Source organism: Urocitellus parryii, chromosome 4 (assembly GCF_045843805.1).
Source record: "Urocitellus parryii isolate mUroPar1 chromosome 4, mUroPar1.hap1, whole genome shotgun sequence".
NCBI lineage: Eukaryota > Metazoa > Chordata > Mammalia > Rodentia > Sciuridae > Urocitellus > Urocitellus parryii.
In genome coordinates this window covers 111,109,620-111,120,744 of record NC_135534.1, presented here as the reverse complement: position 1 = coordinate 111,120,744, position 11,125 = coordinate 111,109,620, and the positions used below count along the sequence as shown (strand labels likewise).

Below are 11,125 nucleotides of genomic sequence, written 5' to 3'. Positions count from 1 at the left end.
GTACCATGCCAGTTTTATTACTATAGCTCTGTAATATAGTTTAAGGGCTGGTATTGTGATACTTCCTGCTTCACTTTTTTTTGCTAAGAATTGCTTTAGCTATACTGGCTCTCTTATTTTTCCAAATAACCCTTTGATCCAGCTATCCCACTCCTTGGTTTATACCCAAAGGACTTAAAATCAGCATACTGTAGTGATACAGCCACATCAATATTTATAGCAGCCCAATTCACAATAGCTAGACTATGGAACCAACTTAGGTGTCCCTCAGTAGATAAATGGATAAAGAAAATGTGGTATATATACTCAGTGGAATATTACTTATCTTTAAAGAAGAGTGAAATTATAGCATTTGCCAGTAAATGGTTAGAGTTGGAAAATATCATGCTAAGTGAAATAAGCCAATCCCAAAAAACTGAGGCTGAATGTTTTTTCTAATATACAGATGCTAATTCATAATAAGGTGGTGGTGGTGGGGAGCTAAGGAAGAGTAGCATTACCTTAGATTAGGTAAAGGAAAATGATGTGAAGGGGGGGGATGGGATGTGGGGATAGGAAAGATAGTAGAATGAAACAGATATTATTACTGTATGTATATATGTGACTGCATGAGCAATATGATTCTGCAACATGTACACTCAGAAAAATGAAAAATTATATTCCATTTATCTATGATAGATCAAAATGCATAAATGCATTGTACTGCCATGCATAACTAATTAAAACAAATTAAAAAAATAAAAATAAAGAGCTGGCTGTGCCTGAGGGCACATCTGAAACAAAGTTGGGTGGGGTAGAGATTAGGGGGCTGTAGTTGGGGGTGGTGGGAGAAGGAGGAGGCGTGGAATCACTTATAAATTGTGCCCAAGCAGGACCCGAAGCCGAAATTCCAGGAGGGTGAGCGAGTGCTATGCTTTCATGGGCCTCTACTTTATGAAGCAAAGTGTGTTAAGGTTGCCATAAAGGACAAACAAGTGAAACACTTTATACATTACAGTGGTTGGAATAAAAATTGGGATGAATGGGTTCCAGAGAGCAGAGTGCTCAAGTACGTGGACACCAATATGCAGAAACAGGAGAACTCCAAAAAGCCAATCAGGAGCAGTATGCAGAGGGGAAGATGAGAGGGGCTGCTCCAGGAAAGAAGACATCTGGTCTGCAACAGAAAAATGTTGAAGTGAAAACCAAAAAGAACAGAAAACACCTGGAAATGGAGATGGTGGCAGTACCAGTGAGACACCTCAGCCTCCTTGGAAGAAAAGGGCCCAGGTAGATACTACTGTTGAAAATGAAAAAACATTTATGAACAGAGTTGTAGTTAAAGTAAAGATTCCTGAAGAGCTAGAACCATGGCTTGTTGATGACTGGGACTTAATTACCAGACAAAAACAGCTCTTTTATCTTCCTGCAAAGAAGAATGTGGATTCTGTTCTTGAGGATTATGCAAATTACAAGAAATCTCTAGGGAGGAAACACAGATAATAAGGGGTATTATGCTGTTAATGAAGTTGTGGAAGGAATAAAAGAATACTTCAATGTAATGCTGGGCACTCAACTGCTCTACAAATTTGAGAGACCACAGTATGCTGAACTCTTTGCAGATCATCCTGATGCACCCATGTCCCAGGTGTATGGAGCACCCCATCTACTAAAATTATTTGTACAAATTGGAGCAATGTTGGCTTATACACCTCTGGATGAGAAGAGCCTTGTTTTATTACTGAATTAGCTTCAAGATTTCCTCATGTACCTGGCAAAGAATTCTGCAACTTTGTTTAGTGCCAGCGATTATGAAGTCACCCCTCCTGAATACCATCGGGAAGCAGTGTGAGGACGGGTTCTTCATTCACTTGTGTTTGAATCTCTGTAAACACATTTTTGTTCTTAGTCCTTCTCTTGTACAAATGATGTACTTTGAAGATGTTAGTGTATAACAGAATTGATGTTTGTTTTCTGTTTGAATTTAAACAGAGAAAATAAAAGGGGTTACGGCTCCTTTTTTTTCTTTCTTTCTTTTAATTTCATTTCAAAGTTGCTACTAGTGTATTTAATGATGGACAATAGAGACACATGCTGTAGTGTTTGCCTAGTTGACAAAGCTGATTTTGAATGCTGGTGGTTCTATTCCTTGGACACTACACACTTTTATAATATGTGTTAATGCTATATGACAAAATGCCCTGATTCCTAGTGCCAAAGTTTCAATGTATATAACTGAATGCACTCATCCATTTGTGCTCCTTTTTGTTTTTTAATGGTGCTTAAAGAGGCCATCCTTCTCAAGTCAACCATGTTGTTCCTTAGGCATTATATCTTTGCTCAAATTATTGAAAAATGGTGGCTTGTTTCATGGTTTTTGTATTTGTGTCTTATTCAAATTTTAACATAATAGACTCAATGCATTGTGTAGCTACAGTTTTCTGGAAAAGTCAAATGTTTTAGGAATAGTTTTTCAAATCTTCAGTAATTTTTTTTAAAAGGAAAAAAATTGGCAAATTGCATACAAAACATATTAGAAAGAGAGCACCATGACCAAGTGGCATTCATACAAGAGATGCAGGTTGGTCCAGCATATGGAAATCAACAAACGTAGTACATCATGTCAATAGACTTAACAACAAGAATCATATGATGATCTCAAAAGATGTAGAAAAAGCATTTGACAAAATACAACACCGTATCATGTTCAAAACACTAGAAAAACTAGGGATAGTGGGAACATAACTCAACATCATAAAAACTATCTATACTAAACCCAAGGACAATATCATTTTAAATGGTGAAAAATCTATGCATTTCCTCTAAAAACTGGAACAAGACAAGGATACCCTCTTTCATGATTTTTATTCATCAATGTTCTTGAAACTCTAGCCAGAGCAATTAGAAGAAAGAAATTAAAGGCATACAAATAGGTAACAAAGAACACAAACTATCACTATTTGCTGATGACATGATTCTATACTTAGAAGGTCCAAAAAATTCCATGAGCAAACTGGATATAAAATCAGCACCCACAAATCAAACATATTCTGATACACCCATGATGAATCCACTTGCAAGAGAAATTAAGAAAACTACACCATTCACAATAGCCTCAAAAAAGAAAGTACTTGGGAATCAATCTAAATAAAGAGGTAAAAGACCTCTACAATGAAAACCACAGAACACTAAAGAAAGAAATTAAAGAAGACATTAGTTGAAAAGATCTCCCATGTTCCTGGATAGGCAGAATTAATATTGTCAAAATGGCCATACTCTCAAAAGTGTTATACAGATTTAATGCAACTCCTATTAAAAATTTCAATAATGTTCTTCAAAGAAATAGAAAAAGCAATCATGAAATTTATTTGGAAAAATAAAAGACCGAGAATAGCTAAAGCAGTCCTTAGCAAGAAAAGTGAAGCAGGAGGCATCACAATACCAGAACTTAAACTATACTACAGAGCTATAGTAACAAAAACAGCATGATATTGGTACAAAACAGACATGTAGACCAATATGAAGAAATAGAAGACACAGGGGGAAACCTACACAAATACCGTTATCTCATACTAGGCAGAGTTTCCAAAAACATTAACTGGAGAAAAGAGCCAATCCAACAAACGGTACTGGGAAAAATTGAAAACCACATGTAACAAAATAAAATTAAACCACTCTTTCTTATGCTGCACAAAAATGAGCTCAAAGTGGATCAAAGAGTTAGACACTAGAACAGAGACCTTGGGCCTACTAGAAGCTAAAGTAGGCCCAAATCTTCACCATGTCTGCCTAGGATCTGACTTCCTTAACAAGACCCTTAAAGCACAAGAAGTAAAATCAAGAATCAATAAATGGAATGGATTCAAAGTACAAAGCTTTTTATCACCAAAAAAAAAAAAAAAATCAATAAGTTGACGAGAGAGTCTACAGATTGGGAGAAAATATTTACCACCTCAGATAAAGCATTAATTTCTAGGGTATATAAAGAACTCAAAAACTACAAAAAATAATAATAATAACCCAATTACTAAATAGGCCAACAAACTGAACATACACACTTCTCAGAAGATGATATGCAATCAGTCAACAAATATGTGAGAAAATGCTCAAAATCTCTAGCAATTAGAGAAATGCAAATCAAAACTACTCTAAGATTTCATCTCACTCCTATCAGAATGGCGATCATCAACAATACAGTCAACAGTAAGTGTTGGCAAGACTGTTGGGTAAAAGTTACACTTATGTTGCTTGTAGGACTCATATGTTGCTGGTGCAACCACTCTGGAAAGCAGTATGGAGATTCTTCAGAAAACTGGGAATGGAACCACTATTTGACCCAGCTATCCCACTCCTTGGTTTATACCCAACTGACTTAAAATCAGCATACTACAGGAACACAGACACATCAATGTTTATAGCAGTTCAATTCCCAATAGCTAAACTATGGAACCAACTTAGGTGCCCTTCAATACACGAATGGATAAGGAAAATGTTATATATATATATATATATATATATATATATATATATATATATATAATGAAATATTACTCAGCTTTAAAGAAGAATGAAAATATAGCTTTTGCTGATAAATAGATGGAGTTGGAGAATATGATGCTAAGTGAAATAAACCAATCCTGGAAAACCAAAGGTGGAATGTTTTCTCTAATATGCAGATGCTAATTCACAAAAAGGTGGCGGGGGACGGGGAGGAGCTCTAGAGAAGTATAAGGATATCTTAGATTAGGAAGAGGGAAATGAGGGGAGGGGAGGAGAGGGGATGTGAGGATAAGAAAGATAGAATGAAACAGACATTATTTCTTTATTTATATGTGTGACTGCATGACCAATATGATTCTGCAACATGTACACTCAGAAAAAAGAGAAATTATATCCCATCTATGTATGATATATCGAAGTGCATAACTGTATTCTACTGTCATGTATAACTAAGACAAATTTTTAAAAATTAAAAATGTTATTAAAATCATGATGTTTTAGCATATGGCATTAAATGAAGTACATTAGTAGCTGGGGTTATGATACATGAGTAGAGCAATATAGTGTGTAACAAGTCCTGGATATAATCCTTAGCACCAGAAATAAAATAACATGGGAAAGTGAATGGGGCTGATTTTATTTTTAAAAAATATGGACACTGGAAAATTTTTAATTACATATTTATCTAGCATTGTTTATATATAGGAAAACACCATTCTTGAGCAAAGAATTAAAGTATAATTTATTAACACTTGCAAGATAAGGCAAGGACCATCAAGTTCTCACAAAGACTCCTTGCAAACAAAGCATTTCAGACTGGTGTTTCCTTTTCCATGCTAAAACAGCTATAAGATCAAGTGAATAGGAGACCTTGTTCACCTGAATTTCAGGAAGGAAATTGAATGGTTTTTAGTGATGATATAATAGACAAAGTATAGGCTAGTTGGAAACTCATAGCTTTGAATAATGACTTGATTTCAAAACCATAACTGTGAACACAAGAAGATCTGAATTTTTCATCAGTCCACATTTTCAATCATGATTTTACTCAGAATGTAGGCCCAAGTTTTTCCACTTGTTAATGATAGAAGTGAGAAATAAAATTTTAGAAAAAGAATCCTGGTCTCCAACAACATCAAAACAATGAGTTGCAATTATTCATAAAAACATAACAGCATCAACAATAAGTAGTGAAAATAAAGGTCAAGAACTGGTTATAGTTGTTTATTCTCAAATATATAAAAAGAGAAGGTATGGATTTAAGGGCAGTTGGCATGTGAAAATCAGTTTTGTTATTTACAAATAAGCAAATGAGCATAATTGAAATATTATTAGTAGAGGTAACAGAATTATAGGAGAAAATATTTTAGAAACTGTATTTTGAGAATTAATGTGATCTTTGTTTTAAGAATGGCAGAACAAGCATGTATTTCCTTGGGGTTTTGCTATAAGACTTCCTCTTATGGAAGAATTGAAGGAATTGGATATTCCAGTCTGAAATGAGGCTGATCAGAGAGGACATGACAGCTGTTTCAAATTTAAAATATCATGAGTACTGAGGATGTAGCTCAGTGGTCAAGTGCTTGCCTAGCATGCATGAGGACTGGGTTTAATGTCCAGCCATACACACACAGAGAATAAAAGAAAGAAAAAGAGATCATGGTATAAAAAAGTAATTTTACTTGATCTGTTGACTCTAAAAACTAAATATTTTAGGAGAAGTGAGTAAAAACTCATGGCCCGAGCTGGGGATGTGTCTCAAGTGGTTACATGCTCGCCTGGCATGCGCGGGATGCTGGGTTCGATCCTCAGCACCACATAAAAAAAAAATAAAATAAAGATGTTGTGTCCACCGAAACATGAAAAGTAAATATTAAAAAATTCTCTCTCTCTCTCTCTCTCTCTCTCTCTCTCTCTCTCTCTCTCTCCTCTCTCTCTATCTTTAAAAAAATCATGGCCAACAATATTCTGTTTCATGGCTGTGGTTTTCTTTTGAGCATTATGACTAGAATCAGAATAATTGTATTTCAGTTCCCCCTCAATCATGTGTGAGAAGACTAACTTTGGGGGCAAATCATTTAACTTCTGTATGAATTAGTTTTGTCTCATAAAATGTGGTTATTGGTATTTCCTCATGCCTAATTCTTTGGAGGGTAAAAGAAAAACAAAAAGAACATGCATATACTTGTGAAATATAAAGCCACTATGTATTAACCTAACTCTTCAATCCTTGTCAGGTTAATCTTTGTTTGGGGTTTCTAGCAGCAATACAATAGTTAATTGGATTTAAAACTTAAGACCTTTCAAGAAGCCATGTTCTATTACCCAGGTGCACATGGCCTGGCGTTATGCCTTGCAAGTGAAAGCATTAGAGAGAGACCAGTGAATTCCATCTAGCAGCAGTTTGAGGCTGGCCAGTGAGGAGGGAATAATGATCCTTGCATGCTATGGGGGAAGCTTCCTGCTCTAACCCAGAGTCTTCAGAGAAGTCTCTGTCTATTGTGCAGCGTGTTGACTCCTGGCGGGGCAACTCTCCTGGCTGTGCTTTGCTACATGACTAGGGAAAGAACAGGAAGATGAAGTGGGAGCTTTGGAAAGGAAGGTCATGGTCTGAATTCACATCCATGCAGCTAGGAGCACAATTTGAGGATCCTTTACTCCTTCCTTGGAAAACATCCATATTCCTGGGTGCTACGGCTCCAGTCCTCATAGGGTGACCACAAGAGGCCCCACAGTCACTTCCCCCACCATTCTGGGCCAGAATGTCCTGGTCTCCCCATATCCATTTCCATGGTAGAATGAGGGTGAAATCTTTAAATGGGGTCTCTAGGCAGAGCTGGACGGAGAGTGAATTGTAAAAGGGATGCAGAGTGGCACTTAGTCTCTCCTCTCTTGCAGGGGGAGGGAGGGGAAGCTGGGTGGGTTTCCACAACAAGTTGTCACCTGTGTAAAGCTCTTTCCATGTTTGATTTTCTTCTTGTCACTTGGGTACACTCTGTTGCAAATAAAGGGTTTGTCAGGCCTGATTGTCAGGTCAGATTCAGGTTTGCCAGAAATCAGATCCTTCAGCTGCCAGCCCCTGTGCCATGGCTGAAAGTGGTTCCTTCCTCTCTATCTTCTGTATGCTGCTGGTATAGGTGCTGGTTCTTCCCCATGCTAGGATATTGTGCAGCACAACTTTCAGTTTAGTTGAGAAATGTCTTTGACCTCAAAAATTTCTGTACTCAGACATGCCTCAGTCCTCATAAAAATATAGGTTTCTTTAATTCCCTTATTCCTTCTTTATTCCTTTATTCCTTCTTTAATTCCCACTGTGTTTGTGGAAGGACATTCTCCCTTGTGCCCCTGGTCATGGCCAGGGCTGTAGCACTGGGAATTTCTTCCTTATTTTATTATATCCAACTCCTGGATTCTCTAATCTGTTTTGAGTATTCATTATTAAATTCCAGTAAAGTCCTCCCTATTTTTGTTTATTCACCCACCTTGCAGAGAAGATGCCCATTTGCTTTTCTTGGTTTCAGAGCACAGAGCAGCCAATGAAGTAGCCTCTCTATTCTTTCATCTTGAAACCCACTTGATTCTTCTTGAGTGCCTGAGAACTCCTGCTAATTCACTCTTTCAAAGCAAAGTCTGCAGTGATGCTAACAGGGAGTTTCCAGAAGCCTTTGGTTTCAGACTGGGGTAGTATTATTGATCCCTCTTGTTCCGAGGCTTTAACATCTTGGACTGTACAGCTACTGGTTCCTACAGCTAGGAAACAGCTGATAGCAATTATATAACATCCAGCTTCTGGTTATGTAAGCCAATCTAATAAAGCCCCTTTTATAATCATACGTTCTGTTGTTTCTGTTTCTTCTAGAGAACCGTGACTAATGCCGGGAGGGAGGGGAGATAGGAATAGAAAAGACAGTGGAATGAATTTGACATGAATTTCCTAGGTACATGTATAAATACAGGTAAGGAAAAGCCTTGGTCTTTCAATTAACCTCTTCCTTAGATTCCTACAGGGAAAGAGCATTAAGTGTTCAATAATCACTAAATGTTTTTCTTGCCCTTTGGAAAATCCTTTTGCCCACAGCAAATGTAAAGTCTTTATTTTAGCCTTTATCTCTAATGATCAGGAAAGGCTTGAACACTGTGGCACTTTCTCATTCTCTGGGGTTCTACAATGGGCTTGTCTCTTCCAAGATGCTCAATGCAATCAATAGTGCTTCTATACCTGGGAGTAAACATAGTACAGAGAAATCAGGGTTTCTCCCTTTAAGAGGGAAGTAACACAAAGGAGATTTTGGGGTCATTCTTTGGTAAGGAGCAACCAAATCCAACCTGCCCAAATCTTTTTCAATCTCAATATGTTAACACTAACATTTCTTGAGGACAATAGGAGATAAAGGAACCCAGAATGAGGAACTCTGAAGGATGCATTTGTAAAGGGAGACTAATCTGAATGACTTGAGAGTCCTATTCAGGCCTCAAAGGGTGGTGGCCAACACCTTTAAGGTACACAGGATATCAAAGGATGCCTTGTTCTGGTTCAGACAGTGGAGAGGTGCTTAGGGACACCTTCTCCCCCCTTCACTTTCAGATAGATAACATACCATCTGACATGTGTACTTATGCCTTGAAATTCCTTTGACCTTCAAACCCTGGGAAAAGCTGCCTAATATTTTCTGTACCCAAGCTTGGCCCAAATACTACTTGGAGGAAAGGGAGAGATAACTCTTAAGGGAAATATAAACTATAACTCCGTTTTACAGCTAGAATTGAATGAGCAATTGCCCAAAGCAATTTAAGACCAGACCAAAGAAAAGTGTCACATTCAAATTTTAGTTGCTCTGGGACTTAAAAAGCTATCTTATTTTTTTTTTTTGAGGTGGGGGGGCATCAATTTAAGACCTACAGACCTTGCCAACTCCTCTATAGGCAGGCTTTGTCTGTGTTTGCTAGAATTATTATTTATCCCTAAGTGACAGAAAGTTAGAGATCTCTACTAAACAGAGAGGTAATGCCAATAGAGACATATTTATAAAAATCAGATGGCATTAGATACATTAACTACATCTTATTGGGACATCTGTGGCATTATAAAAACTAAATGTTGTGTATATGTTTCTAACAACTCTGCTGATGTTTCTAAAGCCTTAATTTGCCTCCACTCACAAATCAGTGGCATATGGATCCCACCTGGAGCATTCATGAATTTCCATCTTCATGACTTTCAGAGGCCAGCCAATAATACTGATTACTTTCATAATAATTGTTTACAAAAAATGCTTTGCTGTCTTATTTTTCCTCAGCATGATTGCTGCCCTGTGTACACATCATCCAGTCACTCACCACCTATCATCATGGACTTCTGGACTATCCTGATGCTAAATACCCTTGACTCTCCATGCCCCTTCTGAGGGAGAACAAGAACTTTGAGTTTTATTCCTTGAGATATCACCCCTTTTCAGCAGGAAGTAGCCAGAATGAGTTGACAGCTATATACCTTAAAACAATTTAGGGGCCAAAAGTCCTTGAGTGGGGAATAGATAGACAGATAGATGAGAATGGTAGGAACATGAAGTTAAGAAAAAGTTTTTGTAAAATGAACCTATTGTACTGCCTTCCCATAGGCTTTCTTTTGCTGAAACACATAATGACTATAGCCCCACCTGGACAGAGGGGACTGTATATGTCACATTCCTCAACAAACTGAGGCAGGGGGTGAAGTTCTGTTAGTGTAGATATTGAGTGACGGGAGTTGAGACAGGTTGATGACTGGTTATCACTAATTATCAAACAGAAAAGACAATGGGTTGTTTAAAGCTTACCTCTGGGAACACACTTCCCAGCTCAATGGGTTGCTAACAATTACACCCTGTGCTCTTGTCCTTTTCTGACCTTAGGCAGAAAAATGAACAGAAAGAGAAGGTGAGGACTTCTGGGGTCTATAAAGACAAAGATGAACCCAGAATCATGAACAACCAGTTCTGGGTCTCCTTCTCTTTGGAGAAGCCTGTTGGTATCTGTTTCTTTAAAAAAAAAAATTCTTTCTGTACTTGCCATGGCATTTCTGAGGTGTTTAATCTTCAACACCTGTGGAACAAGTACCTGTTTCTGATCTCCAAGACTGGTGTCACTATTGTTATTTCCCACATAGAAATAATCTCATCACACTTTAGGTGCCTTCCTATCCCTTAATATAGTGCTATATACTTTGTAAGAATTAGAGGTTATTTTTGTATATTCCAATGAGTTAAAATTGTTTATTTTAGATAACAATTTAGAAAATTCTTGCCAATAGACTAACATAAAACATTCATAATATCAAAGAGCAATTATGATATGTATTTATTTCCCAAAAGACTCATGTTTCTAATGCATAAAATATGAACAATATTTTATATTTTGAGGAATTTGAAGAACATTTTCAAATATCTGGAGGTGATAGAGGTTACTCAGTGTAGATGGACTCTGAGGTTTCCCAATGGGGTGCTTTCCTCAATGTGTCTGATCCCGGGAATCCAGTCCTGATCTTTCTTCCAAATAATGAAGTGCTAGCAATAATCTCATGCCTTGTGAAAAACCCATCAGTGTTTCAGAATTGCTTCCTTACTAAATCTGTACAAATCATAAATTTTTGCTAAAGAATAATACACTT

General features: G+C 37.2%; 1 pseudogene; it reads left to right on the top strand.

Moving 5' to 3' along the window:
- The first annotated feature begins 1,021 nt into the window (after positions 1-1,021).
- On the top strand, positions 1,022-1,831 carry LOC113176419 (mortality factor 4-like protein 1 pseudogene; annotated as a pseudogene).
- The last annotated feature ends 9,294 nt before the right edge of the window (positions 1,832-11,125 follow it).